This window comes from Echiichthys vipera (assembly GCF_963691815.1).
Source record: "Echiichthys vipera genome assembly, chromosome: 8".
NCBI lineage: Eukaryota > Metazoa > Chordata > Actinopteri > Perciformes > Trachinidae > Echiichthys > Echiichthys vipera.
In genome coordinates this window covers 32,907,507-32,923,619 of record NC_139833.1, presented here as the reverse complement: position 1 = coordinate 32,923,619, position 16,113 = coordinate 32,907,507, and positions in this window count along the sequence as shown.

Below are 16,113 nucleotides of genomic sequence, written 5' to 3'. Positions count from 1 at the left end.
TTTAGCGTATTTTTTTATTTATTATCTGTACCCCGCGCACACTGTCCACACATCAAGATGTTTATCATACGGTTTGGATATCTCTTAGTTATCTTTTTCGTGCTTTGGTCTCTCCTGGTGACTGGAAGCCGTGCCCGCCCTACAGCCGGCATTGTTTACAGTCGCGACCAGCTGATCGCCCTGGGGCCCCAAACCCCCTTCGTCGGGGAGAGACCCACAGTACCGAAGGAGTTAAGGAGGAGACGGCGAGGCTGCAGAGCAGGAGCTAACGGAGGAGGAAGTTTAAACCCTGCATCCCTGCAGTTATTACTGGAAACGTAAGGTCCCTGGCAAATAAGATGGACGAACTGGAAGCGCTCGTCAGGACGCAGCGGGAATACAGAGAGTCCAGTATCATGTGTTTCACGGAAACGTGGCTACACGACCAGATACCGGACTCAAATGCCACCATCCCCGGCTTCCATACGGTCCGAGCCGACAGAGACACCACCACGAGCGGCAAGAAGAAAGGACGAGGACTCGCCGTGCTCGTCAACAACAGGTGGTGTCACCCCGGGCACATCTCCGTGACAGACCGGTTTTGCAGCCCGGACATCGAGCTCATTGCCATTGGACTGCGTCCTTATTATCTGCCACGGGAGTTTACCAGCGCCATCGCCATTACTGTTTACATTCCGCCGTCTGGAAATGCCAACGCAGCGTGTGACGTCATCAGCGCTGCGACCGCGGCATTACAGACGAAACACCCCGGAGCATTCGTCATCATCACAGGTGACTTCAACCACGTCTCTCTCTCTCATCAACCCTCCCAACGTTTCACCAGTTTGTCAAATGCACACCAAGGGACAATAAAACTATAGATCTGCTGTATGCAAACGTTAAAGAGGCATACAGCTCCACTGCCCTCCCTCCCCTGGGAAGGTCAGACCACAACCTCGTCCTGCTCTCCCCATCATACACGCCTGTGGTTCAGCAGCAACCAGTGACAGTAAGAACTGTGAGGAAATGGTCTCTTGAGGCCATGGAGTCACTGCAGGGTGCTCTAGAAGCCACTGACTGGGATGCACTGTACAAACCACACGGTGAGGACATTGATGGCATTACTGATTGCGTCTCTGATTACATTGGGTTCTGCATTGACAACACTGTCCCCAGTAAAGAGGTCCGCTGTTAACCAAACAACAAACCATGGGTTACCAGCGACCTGAAGGCCCTACTTAACGAGAAAAAGAGGGCCTTCAGGTCAGGGGACCGTGCAGAGCTCAAGCGTGTTCAGAGAGAACTTAAACACAGCATCAAGGAGAGTAAGGAAAACTACAGGAGAAAACTGGATTCCAAACTGGAGAACAATAACACAAGGGATGTAACGAGGGGGATGAGTGAGATCACCGGCTTCCAGAGGAGAGGAGGAGGAACAGCAGAGGGAAATGAACAACGTGCGAACAAGTTTAACCTGTTTTTCAACAGGTTTGACCCCAGCTCCCCCAACAGCCCCCCTGCTGCTCCTCCGAGCAACTACCTCTTCTCACAACCCCCCCACAGCTCTACACCAGCCCCACAACCCCACCCCAACCCCCGCAGCAGACACCAGGTTCCACCACCTCCTGCCCCCCCTACCCCACCCCCCACCTCCCTGCTGGCCCCCACCACAGTCCGTCTCACACCCCCCTCCCCCATGACCCTCGCACATCCCCCACTGCTACCTACAAACTTCTGCAGCAGTCACCACTCTGCACTACCACCCACCCCCCAGTCCAGTCTCAACATCACAGCCAGCCAGGTGAGGAGAGAACTGGAGAAGCTCAGTCAGAGAAAAGCTGCCGGACCGGACCGCATCAGCCCTCGCGTGCTGAAGGCCTGTGCCAGCCAGCTCTGCAGAGTTCTCCAGCACCTCTTTAACCTGTGCCTCCACCTTCAGAGAGTGCCAGTGCTCTGGAAAACATCCTGCCTTGTTCCAGTGCCCAAAAAAGGACATCCAGTGGCACTGGATGACTACAGGCCGATTGCACTGACCTCTCACATTATGAAGGTCATGGATAGGCTGGTTCTTGCACACCTCAGACCCCTAGTGTGACCATCACAGGACCCCCTACAATTTGCATATCAGCCCCATGTTGGGGTTAATGATGCACTCATCAGCCAGCGACACGAACATAAAAACAACCACAAATTCCTCTTCTCCAAAATTGACCTTTTAACAAACAAAGATTTTACTAGATCCTCCAAAACACCAACTGACGCCCTTTGTGAGGACTTTGCAGACCACTTCAGAAATAAAATCAATGACATCAGATCGAGTCTTTTACCCCAACAGATTTCCAATGTTGACACACCTGGATAGATGATTTTACCCGAGGAAACACTGGAGAGTTTTGCCCTGGTTGATGCAGGGACCCTTGGTCGAGTCCTCTCCCAAGTAAAGTCCACAACCTGCCCATTAGATCCGATTCCCACACCGTTTTTCAAAACACTTTGTGGATTCTTTGAGGATCAGCTTTTATACATGGTGAATTGCTCTCTTCAGACGGGGGTCTTCCCCGCCTCCTTTAAAACGGCGGTGGTGAAGCCCCTTCTGAAGAAGAGCAATTTAGATCCCAACATCTTTAATAATTATTGGTATTATCTGTATCCAACTTACCGTTTTTAAGTAAAATTTTGGAAAAACTTGTTTTGCAAACAACATTTTTGAGAAGTGTCAGTCTGGTTTCAGGGCGAACCACAGTACAGAGACAGCCCTTTTAAAGATTTTAAACGACATCATGTGCAACTTGGATAACAATGAGCTCACAGTCTTGGTACTACTGGATCTAACCGCCGCCTTCGATACAGTAGACCATTACATTTTATTAGATAGACTGAAGAACCTGGTCGGCCTCTCTGGTACTGTTCTTAACTGGTTAATTTCTTACCTCACAGATCGACACTTCTTTGTAAGTATGGATACATGTTCCTCAGAAACCCACAAAATAAAGTGTGGTGTTCCCCAAGGGTCAATTTTAGGTCCAACTCTTTTTAATCTTTACATGCTTCCCCTTGGGGACGTCATCAGGAGGCACGGCATCAGCTTTCATAGTTATGCTGACGATACGCAACTGTATATCGCCGTGTCTCCCGATGACACAGGACCTATTGATGTCCTTTTTAACTGCATTTTAGATATCAAGACATGGATGGCAGGAAATTTCCTACAGCTCAACCAGGATAAAACAGAGATTTTACTTATCGGTCCTGAGGGCCAGAAAGAGAAACTTTTACCAAAGTTACAGAAATTTAACAAATTTAATCAGATCACAATCTGTAAAAAATCTGGGTGTGATTTTTGACTCTGAGCTCAGTTTTATTCCACACATCAAAAATATAACAAAAATAGGTTTTTACCATCTTAAGAACCTAACCAGAGTCCGCCCGTTTCTCTCTCAGGCCAGCACAGGGCTACTGATGCATGCTTTTATCTCTTGTCGTATAGACTACTGTAATGCCCTGCTCTCTGGCCCTCCCAAAAAGAGCATTTCGAATCTACAATTATTACAAAACTCAGCTGCACGAGTGCTGACAAGGACCAGAGGGCGGGAGCACATAACACCAGTTTTAAAGTCACTGCATTGGCTCCCCGTCCGTTTCAGGATTGATTTTAAAGTTCTTCTACTAGTTTTTAAGTGTCTTAACGGTCTTGGGCCCTTATACCTATCTGATTTGCTTTTACCTTATCGGCCGACGCGGACCCTGAGGTCCTCCGGCACCGGCCTTTTATCCATACCACAGGTTAGTTCATAAAAGCACGGGGAGGCGGCTTTCAGTTATTATGGGCCCCGACTGTGGAACAGCCTGCCGGAGAGCCTCAGGGTCGCGGAGACTGCTGAGGTTTTTAAAAAGAGGCTTAAGACCCATCTTTTTAACCAGGCTTTTAGTTAATTGATTTCTTTTAGGCAGTGCTAATCAGAGCACGTTTTATCCTTTTTTACTGTTTTAATCTCTGTGTTTTAGCCTTCATGCTTTTATTTATTTTTATGTCCTCATGTCTTATGCTCTTATGCTCTTATGCTTTTATGCTTTTATGTTTTAGTCCCTCATTTTTAGCCTCCATATTTTAACCCTTTACTGTTCTAGGCAACAGTTTTTTAATCTCCAGTGTTTCCTCAGGGGGCCTGCCAGTTTGGGAGTTGTCTCTAATCTTGGCCGCGGGGGGTGCTGTCTCGTGGACGGTTCCGGCCCGGGCGGCTAGAGGGCTCTGCACTTTGGTGCGGAGGCTCCTGTCTGCTCGGGTTGGGGAGGTCTCTGTGGCGCTGCTCCCTGTGACCTTGGACTGGGATCTCTCCCGGTGTGGTTGGCCCCCCAAAAGGTAGCTTTCTCTAGACTCCTCTGTACCTCAGGTCTCGCTGCCCGGCCATGTCTCTGTAGTGACAGCTAGCGTTGGTGTAGGTGTGAGTCTATGTATCTGTGTGCCTGCATGGCTGTGTGTGTTTATGTGAATGTGTGAATGAAAATATATACATTTGTATGTGTCTCTGTGCATGACTGTGGGAGGGTTGGGTTCTTTTAACTTTCTTCTCCTGATTTTATTTGATGTTTCTCTTTTTCTGTACATCTCTGTGAGGCACTTTGCAATACTTTTCTGTATGAAAAGCGCCATATAAATAGAGGTTGATTTGATTTGATTTGATTTGATGATCTACCTGCTGCAGGAAGCCTACTCCTCCCTGGATTGACCCAACACCGCTGTCCACGTCATGTTCTTTGACTTCTCCAGCGCCTTTAACACAATCCAGCCCAAGCTGCTGAAGGCCAAACTGGAGAACATGCAGGTGGATTCTCCTCTCGTCACATGGGTAAATGACTATCTGACGGGCAGGCCGCAGTATGTGAGATTACGAAACTGTGTGTCTGACTGCCTGATCAGTAACATCAGCGTGGGGCGTGTTGAGGGTGGAAGGGAGGATGAGTACAGGGACCTGGTTGGCAATTTTGTCAAGTGGTGTGAGGAGAACCACCTGCAGCTGAACGTGGCAAAGACGAAAGAGATGGTGGTGGACTTTAGGAAGAACAAGCCCCCGCCCTCTCCAGTCTGCATTGGTGGGACAGACATAAACATTGTGGACTCCTACAAGTACCTGGGTGTGGTGCTGGACAACAAACTGGAGTGGACCACAAACACACAGGCAGTGTACAAGAAGGGCCTGAGCCGGCTTTACTTCCTGAGGAGGCTCAGGTCCTTCAATGTCTGCAACTGGATGCTTCAGATGTTTTACCAGTCGATAAAATATATCAGTCGATTATCAATCTTCTTCGCTGTGATGTCCTGGGGTGCGGGCATCAAAGCAAAAGACGCGAACACACTGAATAAACTCATAAAGAAGGCAGGGTCTGTTTTTGGCTCTAAGCTTGTCACCCTGGAGGAGGTTGTGGAGCACAGAATGCTGGCAAAACTGCTGGTGATCATGGACAATGTCTCCCATCCCCTCCATAAAACCCTGGACAAGCTTCAGAGCAGCTTCAGCAGCAGACTCATTCAACCCCGCTGCTTAAAGGAACGGCACAAGAAATCATTCCTACCTGCTGCCATCAGACTCTACAACGCTGCACAACAACGCTGCACAACAACGCTGAACGACGCTCAGGAATAAACTCACACTACTCAAAGTGATCACTGACATGCACCTTATCTCACTTGCACATTAAAATCCACATTGCACATTTTAATATAGGGTTTTATCTGCGATACTGTACTTTTATTTTATTCTATTTCATTGTTGTTCATATTTTGTATTTTATATTTTATCTTATTTTTAGTACTGATTGCTCTGTACGATGACCTAATTTCCCCTCGGGGATAAATAAAGTTATCTTATCTTATCTTATCTTAAAGTGACAAAGTGACATTTGCTCAGGACACAGTGTCTCCACTGTTCCTTACCTGACCGGGGGGAGATGAATTATACAGTTTGATGGCCACCAGAAGAAAAGACTTCCTCCGGCGTTCAGTGTTACACCGGGGGAAAATGAGTCTGTAGCTGAAGGTGCTAGATTATGGTCTAATAACCCTGCGATAAAGTTGTATGTTTTTAATGTGTTCTGTTCTATTTGTGAAAATTAAATCCAATAGAGTCTCTGAAGTTATCCTTGTTGGATTTCCTTTTTATCCTTGTTTAATTTATTAGCAATACCCTTTATATTCTTCCTTCTGCTTTTATCGAGCCAATTTAGATTGAGGTCACCCATTAGTAAAACTCCTTTACCATTACATGTTTTAAGTATAGCAGACAGCTTATCGAAAAACACATCATTTTCAGATGGTGGTCGATAAAAAACAATAACATTAAAAGAAATTTTAGGAGAGAGATTAATGACATCAACACATTCAAAAATCGTTTGGCAGATCTAGGGGTTTACACTGGATGGATTCTTTAACAAAGATCATGACACCACCCCCTTTGCCATGATATTCTGTATATTGGTATTCTGGTATATTGTAAACACCTGATGGAGTGGATGGATTTAACCACGTTTCAGATAAACACAGATAATCAACAGTAGAGTCTGTCAGCAAGTGTTCGAGTTGTTCCGTTTTGGAATGTCCACAAAAGATCCTTTTGGGTTTTAGCTTCAGATCCCAGAGAACATTAGCATGATTTACAGTCTGAAACATTTTTTGTCATGAATGGTGCGGGGAATAACTCAGAGGAGCGGGACCCAAATGCAGACAAGGACACAGAGTAAGACGTTAACAAGTGTTTAATCAAAAAACAATACACAAACAGTGTCCAGGGTACGGGGGAAAAAGGAAAAAGGTCCAGGTGCAGGTGATGAAGTAACAACGCGGGGATCAGGGGAAAAACACGAACGGGTGGTTGACAAGCAGGCGATGGTTCAGACGGAGAAACAGGATCTCGGGAAACTAAAACAAAAGAAACAAAGAAACAATTAACGATGAGCAAGGAAACATGGATTGAGAAAACGAGCATGAGTTATGGTAGCCAACCAAGAGAGACACAATACCACGTAAATGCGAAAACAGTCTGGCGCCGAATATGTGCCACATCCAGCTCTTTGTCCAGCAGGCGCTGATGAGGGGTTGAACCACAGCTAGCCAGAACCACGCCTACCAGCTCCGACAAACAAATAGATGGGAAGGCACATGCAGGGAAACAGGAAACACAGACAGGACGCTCGCCATTGAAGATGTGTATACCCATCTGATAGGAGAGTGACATGCTTCTTTTGGCAGGGCAACAGAACAGATAATTGAGAGAGGGCAGTGCTATAGGAAGCCAAGGTCTAGGACCCCCATCAGTCTGACAGGCACACGCTCTTGAGTGTGCATATTTTGTTATTACCTGAGAACAAATACGAAATAAGAAAACATTAATAAATCTGCATGAGGGGGTTTTGAAGACCAGTTGGTGAATAAGGCCCAATGTTTTCTAGTCACAGTCTAGTTGTGGCATTGTGGGAGCTAGCTATTTTGTTATTTTAATGAACATTATATGGTATATTAAACAAATAAAAGCAATGAAGACAATCAGAAACACACTGCTGGTGCTCCATAATGAAGAAAAAATAAAGAGGAGATAGCATACGTAGGCAGTTCCTTCATATGCTATCTCCTCTTTATATATATATATTGGCACATTTCGGACCAATGAAAAAATAGCTTGCTTGTGAGTGGCATTTGTTGACAGCTTTTGGACAGCTTGAATGTTCAAATTCAAATTCAATCAAATTAATCCCTGAATCTGAATAAAGCAAACAAACTGCAGGTCTGAAAATACCTTTATATTCATAAATTAATGTGGACAAAGATCGAAGCAATCTGATGAGTTCTGACCGTTTTTCATTAAAAAAAATCTATATTGTTGCTTGTACTTTTCGATGATCATTCCAGAGGTTTAATAAAGAAGAAACTTGAGAGCAGCAGTTGTCCTTACAAGAATATATGGTCTAATGGCACTGGCACATGTGTAAATGATCAAAAGTGTCCCCAAAGGTGCATCACATATTATACAGTATATAGTGCTACCATCTCAAGGACCGAGGTAAAAGGACCATTAAAAGAACCCCTTGTACACACATATCAGAGCATACTTCACGGACGCATGTAAACCCCCATATTTAAGATTTCATAGCATATTATAATTTTCTCCAACAATCCCTCAATACCTTTCTGATCCTCTGGAGATCAACATTCACAACTTAACTAACGGTTCTTATGGTCTATGAGTTCTGCCAGGTCCCATGGAGGGCTCTTCAGAGAACACTTTATCAAAAGGTTCAAAGGGCAGAGGTCTGAGATCACAAGAACACCACCCCCACACTAGTCATGAGCTCCACCTACAGTATTATAACCAATGTGATTATGATGCAAGTGGACCAAGAAGACATCATGTGCTAACTGCACTAACTCAGTCAAGGGTAAAACCTTGCATAAACCCCTTTATTGTCCCATCAAACCCCAAACTTACAAGAGATTTACAAGAGAGAAAAATACTAAAAAAAAAACACAAATGTCCCTTTTAATTTATGCAATGAACCACCAATAAAACATCAATGGAAAGCAATTAATAATTTACCAACACAGAAATTATAGCTACGATTATTGATTGATTATTTTAATGACCACACAGCCAGGCTGTTGGAATTTGTTATCAGTACAGCTTGGTAAAGGTTCCAACATCACATCAAATATTTAACATATCACATAGATATACACACAGACAGAAACATTACATAATACATACGGTCCATGCTTATTCGTATTCCTCACCGTTCAGAGTTTAAAATGATAATTGCAGAGCGAATTAAACTGTTTTTGAAACGGTTTGTTTTGAAGGTGATCGTCCTGTAACGCCTCCCAGAGGGCAGGAGCTGGAAGGCGTAGTGTGCAGAGATGATCTTATGGTCTATGAGGATGCTTTAGATGATGGCTGTGTTGGAGTAGAGCATTAGATGAGAACATGCTCTGAACTTCTTGAGCTGTCTGAGATGGAAAAGTCTTTGCTGGGCTTTTTTGTAGATGTGGTCTGCGTTTGATTTCCACTTGAGGTTGTTGCTGATGTGGGTTTCAAGGAGTTTGAATCTTTTGTTTTTGATGAGTATGAGATCATGATCTGTGCACCGGGTCACTGCATGGTTGACCTGTGCTCGGTATTCAGTTTCTTGGTTGTTGGTGATGAGTCCTATAATGGTTGAGTCGTCTGCGTACTTGCAAAGGTTGACAGAGCTGTGGTGGGATTTGAGCTGTTTTGTTTAAAGGGAGAATATCCAGAGTGAGAGAACACAGCCTTGGGGTGTGCCTGACCTGAGGAACAGAGGGGAGGACATATTGTTGTTGATCTTCACCTTCTGTTGCCTGTTCCAGAGAAAGTTGTGAATCTAGTGGCATATGCATGTGTCAATGTTCATGTCCAGTAATTTATTGAACAGTTTGGCTGAGTGGTTGAGCCGGAGCCTGCTCAAACCTCCCATAGAAAGAGTTGAGTTGATCAGTAAGCTGATTTTCGCTGTCAGGTGTGGGGTGGGTTTCTTTTTGTAGTTTGTTATGTTTTGGAGTTTTTTCCAGATGCAGCATGTGTCACTAGTGGTGATGCGTTCTTCTAGTTTAGTGGCACAGTTGGATTTGTCGCCTCTCTTTTTCCAGCGGCATGTAAGAATTATTATTAGACACTCCAGAAAAGCTACAGATACAGTCAGCCAGACCTTGTGACCCAAGCTGAAGCCATGAGAGGTTCAGCCCAGAGACGAAAGAGGGTAAGATTTTTAAGGATAACATTCAGCTGCATAGCCATTTATCAGATCATATTATCATATCTGATAATAGTTCTAATACTAAGTGTGACATTTTACATAATTAACTGGTTAATTACACACACACACACATACATGGGCGGCTGTGGCTTGGTGGCAGAGTGGGTCGTCCTCTGTTCGAGAGATTGGTGGTACGATCCCCATCTCCCCCCGGTCCACATGTCGAAGTGTCCTTGAGCAAGACACTGAACCCCAAATTGCTCCCCGTGCTGCGCATGGGTGTGTGAATGTGGTGTGAATGGTTAGATCAGATTAGATGGTATGTAGATGTCCACTGCCATCAGTGTGAATGTCTGTGTGAATGGGTGAATGTGACAAACACTGTGAAGCGCCTTGAGTAGTCAGATGACTAGAAAGGCGCTATATAAGTACAAGTCCATTTACCATTTACACACACACACACACTAGGGCTTTGACTCTGAACTTCGATATTTGGATACAATTAGAATATTAAAAAGATTAATGATATTTGAACAAATATTAGGCAGCCCTTAATATTTAAACTTGTTATGGACATTATTTTTTGTAAATGTGTTTGCTTGTAAGAGTTGCTTTCAATTTAGATGCCGAGGCTTTTTCACGCCTGGTTAAGTTGTGAATCACGATCTCATTAGCAAGTCTGTTATTGTCCATCTGAGCTCCTGTAGCTGCATTGGCATCAGTCAAGAATGGTCAGGAATGGGGTGTTTACATTCATTCATTCATTCATTATTTTTTCTATTTCCATGGTTTAACTCAGCATTGAAAAACTGATGCTAATTATCTGGGCAACATTCCCTAACAGCAGTTAAGTTTTCATTGTTTGTGTCAAACAAGTTGTGAATCTGATGTAATGTGACATTAAAACAGGAGATGAATACAGAATCACATGAATAATTTAACTATGCTTTTTTTTTTTTAACGTTAAATCTCCATAATCCCAAATCCCATATACAATAGTTAAATAAGCTTTCGAACAGTACAGTACGAACAGCTTTCTTTATATTCTGCAGTCATTTGTGTTAATGTTAAACTTACGTTTGAAGTATGCTCCCTGGCGGTCAATCATTATCACCATTATTCTCAAATCGAACATTTAATCCAGTATGCATGGTTGAACATTCTGTCTATTTTTCTCCTTTTCATTCTGTCTAAAGTCATGTTGGGTTTCTCCTACACTTACAGAGGCCTGTCATGGGATCATGGTTCTGTCAATTACACTCTGCTCTCATGACTGTTAAAATGCTGTGGTTATTTTGGTACCAGTTTTCATGCCCTGCAAGAGTCACAGCAGTGCGGGTGGGAATGTGTATGGTCAGTCTGACTCTCGTTCAAAATAAGACACACACCTTTTTCCATGTCCTTATGTGACCGGACAACCTCCTTTAAGCCATCTTCACGCGCACACACACACACACACACACACACACACACACACGCTTAGACATTCTCACTTGCTCTTTCACAATGTAACACACACCCACTGATCTCGAAGCAGTTGTCCATGTCAGTCCTCAATTGTAACCAAAGCTCACAGTTAAGTAAAAAAAAAAAAAACGTTTCTATTCATATAAACTGGATATATATTTCTGTGGAAGGAATCTGATTCACTCCTGCATCACGTCACTGAACATTATTGGAAATGTTTAAGTGAAAGCTGATGATGAACTTATCTGTGGACGATGTTTCCACGACTTGATTCACAACATGAATATTGTTATTATGCAATTTCAATCACAGCCAAAGACTGCAACAGTTCTCTACAGTATTGTTTTTTTTTTTTTTTTTTACAAAACATGAATGGTCACAAAAACCTGCTGCAACATCCTCTTGGCAAAAGCCACTGGTCAAGTCAGCTACGTACTGTCAGCTGTTTGAAATTGTTTTGGAGGGAGGCTCAAGGAGTGAGAGAGAAAGAAAAAGAGACAGAGAGAGAGGGGGTCAAGCAAGTTATACACTTAATAAAGTGAGGGAGTGCCATAATTGAGAACAAAACAGTGAATCAGGGAAATAAAACAGTGTTTTAGAAGTTTCATCACTACTAGAAATGCAGCTGTAGAAAGTATCTATCTCTGTACTCATTTATATATATATTTTGAGGCTACAAAAACTCTCTGACATCAGAACAACAACCAGTGAGATTGTCTGCCCTTAGTCACTTGCCTAACCACGGACATATGACTTGATTTGTTCAGCTGCGTGAGATGGATCATAACACAGCCAACTCTGCTGCTCTGTGGAGCCTACTGCTCTACTCAGTGGTAGTCAAGGTTGCACTTGATAAACCTTGTTATAGCTCTGCTGTGCTCTATGCTAATCGACATGTGTGTTGTAGTAGAGTTACTAATTAACCAACTGTGTTAAAGTGTCACACAACATCAGGACAAACTCCGATGTGAGACTAAGGGAGCACTCACACTGTCCACCCGTACCGTGCCCCGTGCTGTAGGTTACTTGTCCCCACCTCCCTCTCCCCCCGCGGCCCAGGCCCGTTTGTATTCACACTACCTGGGCCTCGGAGCGAATGTTTCTTGCCTGCCTATACGTCATCACGCCGCATTGATTGACGTCATTGTGATGCGTCGCTTTGTTTACAAAAGCGCAGGGTCTTTTGGCCACATAATGGAAAGCAGCGCAGAAAACATGGTAACCCTCTTGTCTTTGTGGTTGTAAACACTCCACCTCCGCATCACACCAACGTGAACCTTTCGCCGCCATTGTTTTAAATGTCCGCACATGGTTCGTCCTTTTTTCTATGTCCGAACAGGCGCACATAAAATGACGTTAGAACCGCCGTAGGCCTCGTGCTCATACACGTGCGCACGCTCGTGCTGGTACATGTGCAAACGTGCTTTACAAAAGGACTATATTCAGCCTGTGGTAATGGCTGGACGTACATGACGAGACGATATACTCAACAAGACAGGGGAAGAGGAGGACTATATTCACGTCAGGGAGGATGACACAATCGGGTAATCAGGGAGCACAGCAGACCGGTGACACAGGAGGAAGGGCAAGTGACCTGAAACGAGAGGAAGATTCCTTTTCAAAATAAAACATGAATCGCACGAGACAAAAAAAATCAAGACAGGACACCTCTCACCACGGTGTGACAGAAAGACACACATTTTTAAATAAAACTGAGCTACAGAAAGATATTGAATTGAGTTTCCTTTTATAGAAAAGCTCTTCTCGGTTTCCTCTGGTAAACTGTTAACTATGTGGTGTGTGTCTAGAGATTTAATTGTGAAAGGTAAGAACGGAAGAAGTGAAGCTAACTGCGCTGCCTTTGTCAAGGTTGCAAGGAGAAGCCCCCAGGAAGCCACAGGGGTATATGACGTAGTGGGAAAGTCGGGGGGAATTTGAATTTTGTAGATGTGATTCCCTGCATTCTGCTGCATTTCAGGGTGCCCTGGTGGATCTCAGGACACTTTACAAACTAGGTATAGACCACACTCTATGACTTATTTATGATTTACATAGACCCAACAATCCCCCCGTAGAGTACGGTGGCAACGAAAACCTTCCCTATTACAGGCAGGGACATCAGACAGACCCAGCTCTGTGGAGGACGGCCATCTGTCTTGACCAGTTGGGGAGGAAGAAAAGGAGAGAGAAAGAGAGAAAAGACGGACAGATGGACAGAGAGAGACAAAGAAAGACACAAAGAGAGAGACAGACACACTTCCAGTAACTATAATAATATCTATAGTAATGTGAATATGACTTATATGTTATGGCAGTTAATACAGCAGAATAGTAGAAACAAGCACAGCTAAGGTTATAGATTATAATAGTAGCAGGAAGCGTCATGCAGGACCATGGCAGCAGGCACCACCACGATCAGCAGAGACCTGAGAGACGACAAAGCACAAACAACTCCGGGGAAGAAGTTGAATTAGTGACATGCATTGATGAGACATGAATAATACAGACAGAGAGGGGAGAAGCTCAGAGTATCTGGAAAAGTATTATCCCCCGGCAGACTAGGCCTATAGCAGCATAATTAAGCAGAACAAAATCAGCTTAAAAATAACAACATTGCTAAGGGCTCGTAAGTCCTAGCTGTAAGCTTTATCAAAAAGGAAAGTTTTAAGTTTACTCTTAAATATGGGGACAGTGTCTGTATTCCGAATAATACTTGGGAGTTGGTTCCACACAAGAGGAGCTTGGTAGCTGAAGGCTCTGCCTCCCATTCTACTTTTGGAGACTCTAGGAACGACAAGTAGCCCTGCATTCTCAGAGCGCAGCAATCTAGTCGGGTAATACAGTACTCTGAGCTCTTTAAATTCGACGGAGCCTGACCCATAAGAGCTTTTTAAGTAAGGAGAACTACTTTAAATTCTACATTTAGCACACGTTTTGGCTCCCAAGAGAGTACTTCAGCACACGTTTTGATGCTGAGAGGGAACTTAGCACACGTTTTGGCTCCTAGAGGGCACTTTACTACATGTTTTGGTCCTTAGAGGGCACTTTAGCGAGCGTTTTGGCTTCCGAGAGGACACTTTAGTACATGTTTTGGCTCCAAGACGCCACTTTGATCCCTGTTTTGGCTCCCAGGGGCACTTCAGCACGCGTTTTGGCTGCCATGAGGGCACTTAAGCACCCATTTTGGCTTCCAAGAGGGAACTTTAGCACACGTTTTGGCTCCAAAGAGGCCACTTCAGCACACATTTTGGCTCTTAGAAGGGCACTTCAGCATGCGTTTTGGCTCCTAGAGGGCACTTAACTATGTGTTTTGGCTTTTAGAGGGCACTTTAGCACACGTTTGGGCTCCCAAGATGGCACTTTAGCAAGCGTTTGGCTACTAGAGGGCACTTTATTACACGTTTTGGTTCAACACAAACGTGTAATAAAGTTCTGAAACAGTTCTGAGAACAACACAGAAAGCTGGGACCCAAACAGACACAGACACGGAAACTGAGTCAGGTTTAAATGAGCCTTTAATGAAAGACCTATGTACAATAGTGTACCAGGAAGCGGGGGAAACGGAACGAGGTCCAGGTGAAGGTGCAGCTCTCCAGAGCGAGTCAAGCGAAGGTCAAGAAACAAATTACAACAAAGTGATCTCGGGAAAAACATGGTGGTAGGCATCTACAGGGAAACAGGATGGCGGGAAACTAAAACAAAAGGAAACAAAGAAACAATGAACAACGAAAACATGGAACAAACTAACTTTCTCTAACCGAACATGGAGCAAATGAACGCGACACGATACCGAGTAGATGATGAAACGATCTGGCGCCGGACGTGTCCAACATCCGGCTTCTTATACTGTTGGGGAGGTGTTTAGTGGGATTGAGAACCAGCCAGACAAACACAGAGAGGGGAGACATATACAGGGAAACACAGACAGCGGGAGACAAACATAAGCACAAAAGGAAAAGTGAAGGGCTGCCAGAACTGGGATCCTGACACTTAGAGGGCACTTTAGCACGCATTTTGGCTCCTAGAGGGCACTTTACTACACGTTTTGGCTTTTAGAGGGCACTTTAGTACACGTTTCAGCTCTTAGAAGGCACGTTAGCACGCATTTTGGCTTCTAGAGGGCACTTTACTTCACGTGTTGGTCCTTAGAGGGCACTTTAGTACGCGTTTTGACTCCTAGGGGGCACTTTAGCACATGTCTTGACTGCCATGAGGGCATTTTAGCGTGCATTTTGGCTTCAAGGAGGACACCTTAGCACACGATTTGGCTCTTAGAGGGCACTTTAGTAAAGGTTCTGGCTCTTAGAGGGCACTTGAGCATGCGTTTTGGCTTCCAAAAGGGCAATTTAAGGTGTGTTTTTGCTTCCAGGGGGCACTTTAGCACACGTTTGGGCCCACTGAGGGCACTTTAGCACACTTTTTGGCTCCTAGAGAGCCCTTTAACCTGTGTTTGGCTCCCAGGGGGTACTTAACACCTCCCAGGGAGCACTTTAGCTCACTTTTTGGCTCTTAGAGGGCACTATAGCACACGGTTTAGCTCCTAGAGGGCACTTAAGCACACATTTTGGCCCCATTAAGGGCACTTTAGCTGAGTATTTGGCTCTTAGAGGAAACTTTACGTCACAATTTGTCTCCAAGAGGGCACTTTAATGCGTGTTTTGGCTCCCAGGGGCACTTTAGCATGGGTTTTAGCTGCCATGAGGAAATGAGGTTCCTAGAGGGTACTTTAGCACGCGTTTTGTCTACAAGAGGGCAGCTTAGTACACGCTTTGGCTCTTAGAGGACACTTTAGCACACAATTTGGCTCTAAGGGCGCACTCACACTGTCCTTCCGCACCGGGCCAAAACAGGTTTTTCGGGTCAAGCCTAGTGCGTTTGACCAGTGTGAGTGCAACCGCTCCGCGCATA